The sequence below is a fragment of the Salmo salar genome, unplaced genomic scaffold (genome assembly GCF_905237065.1).
Source record: "Salmo salar unplaced genomic scaffold, Ssal_v3.1, whole genome shotgun sequence".
Taxonomy (NCBI): Eukaryota; Metazoa; Chordata; class Actinopteri; order Salmoniformes; family Salmonidae; genus Salmo; species Salmo salar.
In genome coordinates this window covers 1-4,884 of record NW_025550552.1, presented here as the reverse complement: position 1 = coordinate 4,884, position 4,884 = coordinate 1, and the positions used below count along the sequence as shown (strand labels likewise).

The 4,884-nt window shown below is 42.8% G+C and overlaps 1 non-coding gene across 1 annotated transcript; it reads right to left on the bottom strand.

Annotated features, from left to right (window-relative positions):
* Window positions 1-1,707: 1,707 nt before the first annotated feature.
* Window positions 1,708-1,820, bottom strand: LOC123739525 (U5 spliceosomal RNA). Its single transcript, XR_006767733.1, has one exon. It is a non-coding gene; the product is annotated as a U5 spliceosomal RNA (small nuclear RNA).
* Window positions 1,821-4,884: the final 3,064 nt, after the last annotated feature.

Sequence of the window (4,884 nt, the reverse complement as noted above, 5' to 3'; positions counted from 1 at the left end):
AAACAGTTTACATTTTAAAATATTTATTACAAACAAAAAACAGAAGTACCTTATTTACAAAAGTATTCAGACCTTGCTATGAGACTCGTAAATTGAGCCTCCAGGTGCATCCTGTTTCCATTGATCCTCCTTGATGTTTCTACAGCTTGATTGGAGTCCACCTGTGGTACATTCAATAGATTGAACATGATTTGGGAGGCACACACACCTGTTCATATATACCGCCATTAAGTTGACAGTGCATGTCAGAGCAAAACCTAACCCATGAGGTTGAACAGCTGTCCAGAGCCTCTTTGGATGATTTCGGTGTAGAGGCAACAGATCTGGATGAAGGGCCCAAAACATTTCTTGCAGCATTGACGGTCCCCAAGAACGCAGGTGGCCTCCAGGTCAGGTAGCCTAGTGGTTAGAGCGCTAAATACAAATCGAAAGGTTGCTGGATTGAATCCCTGACCTGATACAGTAAATCTATCATTCTGCCCTGAGCAAGGCAGATCACCCACTGTTCCTCGGGCGTCATGGATGTCGATTAAGGCACACCAGCACTTCTCTGATTCAGAGGCTAAAATGCCGGAAGACACATTTCAGTTTACACATTCAGTTGACAACTAACTAGGTATCCCCTTTCAATTCCATTTGTAAACGGGAAGAAGTCGAATCACCAAGACTTTCCTAGAGCAAACTTCCCAAGCAAAACTGACAATCAGGAGAAGGACCTGTCAATGAGGTGACAAGAACCTGAAAGTCTTTCGTGAAGATGGGAGAACCTTCCAGAAGGACAACCATCTCTGCAGCACTCACCAATCAGGCTTTGCGGTAGATGGCCAGATGGAAGCCACTCAGTAAAAGGCATTATAGCCCGCTTGGAGTTTGTCGCAAAGGCACCTGATGGACTTTCAGACCATGAGAAACAAAGATTCTCTGGTCTGATGAAACCAAAATTGGAACCTAGCCGAATGCCAGGCATCACGCCTGAAGGAAACTTGAGGCACCATCCCTACCGTGAAGCATGGTGGTGGCAGCATGTTTTTCAGCCAGAGGACCGGGAAACCAGGTCAGACTGGGAAAGATGAATGAGTAAGCACAGAGAAATCTCTTGAAGAAACCTGCTCCAGGGCGCCCAGGACCTCAGACTGGGACTGCTGTTCCACCTTCCAACAGGACACCCAAAGCACACAGCGCCAAGACAAAGCAGGAGTGGCTTTAGAACAAGTCTCTGAATGTCCTTGAGTTCCCAGCCAGAGCCTGACTTGAACCCGATCAAACATCTCTTCGGAGAGACCTGAAAATAGCTGTGCAGCAACGCTCCCCATCCAACCTGACAGAGCTTGAGGTTCTGAAACACCTATGGCAAATGTGATATTTCCATTTTAAATACATTTGCAAAATATATATATATAATCCATTTTATAATAAATAAATTAAATGTAACAAAATGTAGAAACAAAATAATGGGGTCTGAACACTTTCCGAATGCACTGTACAACAACTCCACAGAAGTATAAATGTTATATTTCCACTGAAAATAATTATAGTAATAAATAGAGCTGCAGAAAGTAATACACACAATTAACAAACACATAACTAACTTTAAATGAACCACCTAGCCTGAGTCCTTACTTCGATATAGTGTGTACCTTGAGATATTCAGCATTACATTTTAATATGTAACTGTATTAGTCTGAGATTACATTAAATGACGAAGGAAGCCCTGCACAGCAGGGCATCAAAAATTTGTTGATACTCAGTAATGTTCTCCCAACGGAAATCTTTTAGTAAAAGGCGAAAGATTTATGCGATCTGGAGAGAAACCAGAGTTTACTGGATGACCCCAACGGAACATTGGGACGGGATTCGCGACCTCCTTTCCTACTGCGGTAATACTAATCTCGCCGCCCAGAAACGAAATCTCGTGTGCCGTTCAATGTACAGTCACGACTATGTTGGTATAATATTCGGATCGTAAAAATATAATCTTTCGTTGCAATATATTACAGAGAAAACAAAATTATTTCCACGATGAAGTGCATCATGGGTAATTAGAAACGCAATGCGCAGTTGGATTTTGTACGCTTAACGGCAGGTTGCAGTCTTGTGCCGATTTCCCCGTGCGCGGAGGCCGTCTGGTTCTGAAAACACGTCATTGAAACCCAGCTTCAGTTCCAAAGAGAAATATTATAATGTAAAATGAAATAAACAACAACTGGTTCATTTTATCTAATACAATGTAGAATTATCCCTGCACAAGATCTTTAGAATGTTTACTACGATAACTTTTAATAATGACAGAGATTATAAGAGGAATTTATTTCTGCCTGTCTGATCATGATTCCGTGCAGCACATATTTACACTCAACAAAAATATAAACGCATCTTGGCAAATAATTTCAAAGATTTTACTGAGTTACACCATATGAAGGAAATCAGACAATTGAAATCAAATTTTAGGTTCTAATCTATGGATTTACATGACTGGGAATACATATATGCATCTGTTGGCCACAGATACAATTACGCGGCCAAAAGTATGTGGACACCTGTCACGAACATCCTATCTCCAAAATTATGGGCATTAATACTGTTATCCCTCTTTTGTTGCTTTAACAGTCTCCACTCTCTGGGAAGCTTACCATATGTTGTAACATTTCTGCCGATTTGCTTCTATTCAGCCGACAGAGCTATTAGTGAGGTCCGCATTGATGTTGGGCAATTAGTCCTTGCTCGAGTTGGAGTTCCAATTCATCCTAAAGGTAAATTGATGGGGTTGAGATCAGAGCCTGTGCAGGCCAGTCAAGTTCTTCCAAACCGACCAAAATAAACCACATTTCTGTATGGACCTCGCTTTGTGCACGGGCATTGTCATGATGAAATAGAAAAGGGCCCTTCCCAAAACCGTTGCCACAAAACTGGAAGCACAGAAATTGTCTAAATTGTCATTGCATGCTGTAGCGTTAAGATTTCTTCACTGAAACATGAAAAACAGCCCCAGATCCTTATTCCTCCTCCAGGAATTACAGTTGGCCTATGCATTGGGGCAGCAGCTCTCTGGCATCCCGCCAAACCGGATTCGCCGGACTGCCAGACGATTTTTACATGCTATGCTCTTTCAGCACCTCTGCCATCCTGCTCTGTGAGCTTTCGTGTGGCTCACCACTTCACTTGCGTGTCGAGCCGCTTCTTGCTCTGAGATGTTTCCACTTCACAACAACAGCACTTTCATTGCTGACCGTAAAGGTGTTAATTAAGAACTTGAACACGCTGTTGTACACGGCCAATCCAGAGCATCCCAAACATGCTCACGCTGGTGACATGTTTCGTGACTTCTACAGTCCATGCAGATATCCGGGACATTTTTTTCTTTCTTCTTCCAGTTATTGTGTACAGATCTCATGCATATGTGGTTGCGCATCATCATGCTGGAAACATGAGTTAAGATGGCGAAAAATTACTTAGCACCGACAATGGGCCTCAGGATCTTGTCAATGCGGTATCTCTGCAGGCATTTAAATTTGTCATGATAAAATGCAATCGTTTCATTGTTCAGAGCTTATGCCTGCCTGTTCATACACTGCCAAATCGCAAGCACTTTGCCTCACAACGTTGACATCAGCAAATCTCTCACCTTACATGACGCCATACACGCCCGCCTCCCCGCTCAGTTGAAACCTGGATTCGCCCGAAGAAGAGCATACTTTCAGTGTTCCAGTGAACATCGGCGCAGTCGTTGCACCAGCTTCTAACTGCAGTCAGGCTAAGACCCTGGTGGAAGACGACGCAGCATGCAGATGAGCTTCTTCGAGAACGCTTTCGCTTTCGTTCGATTGTGAAACCTACAGTTTCATCAGCTGTCTGCATGATCTCAGACGATCCCAAAGAGAGAAAAACCCAGCTAGACAGTTCAAACGCTAGTTAATAGCACTGCAAATACATATCTTGCTAAAATACATAGCATACATCATGCATTTAGGTTTTCAATAGCCTAGCCGATCTGCTTGTCTAATCCTTTCTCCTTCCAATCTGTCTCCCCAAGCTATCACTGTCTGCTGCTGTGGACATCGCCTGGCGCCTGTGTGGTTCACGAAAAAGTAGAGGTGTCTGGACCAGAAAGACCCAGAGCCCCTCACAGATTAGAGGAAACAAGAGCTCAGTCAGTCAACAAGTCAGGACAAAAAGCAACTTCAAGAACTGCAGTCTGATATCAATCATCTCTGTCAGAAAAGTGACTATGACCAGGAGGACTCCCACTCAGTCTTCTACATCTTACCATGCCCCAATTGAGATAAACAGAGAGATGGATTCTCTACTAAGAGACTCAAATGAACAGATTGAAACAGCACGATGAAGAGAGCCATGGAGAAACAGAACCAATATCCAGCTACTACTGTTTTGCAGCTCAGGATGTAAGATGTGAATGGATGAAGAATGGAGAACAAAGCTCCCATAAGACCAAGTGTGGCAGGGAAAGTCTATGTCCCAGCTGAAGCTTCGACCGGTCAAGGTCATGCTGGTCCTAGTTGTAAAGGGGTGTGTTGGAAGTCTTTTAACAAAATGGGTTTTATGATTTAAAACATGTGCAAACGCATAAAGGGCGAATAACGAGAAAGATTTGACTCCACAAAGTTTGATCAATCACTTTAAAATTCACATTGGAGCACAGTATTGTCATGTTTGTGGTAAAAATTTCTGCAAGAGTACCAAAATGAAGAGACATATGAGGATTCTACACGGAGAAACCTTATCAGTGTGTCAAAGTTCAATCAGAGGAAATCCGACCACATGAGGAGCTACAGGGAGAAACCTTTGTGTGCAAATATTTTGACGAATGTTTTAGTTACAGAAATACATTAACCAAGAATTTGACCATTCACAATATGGAACACACTA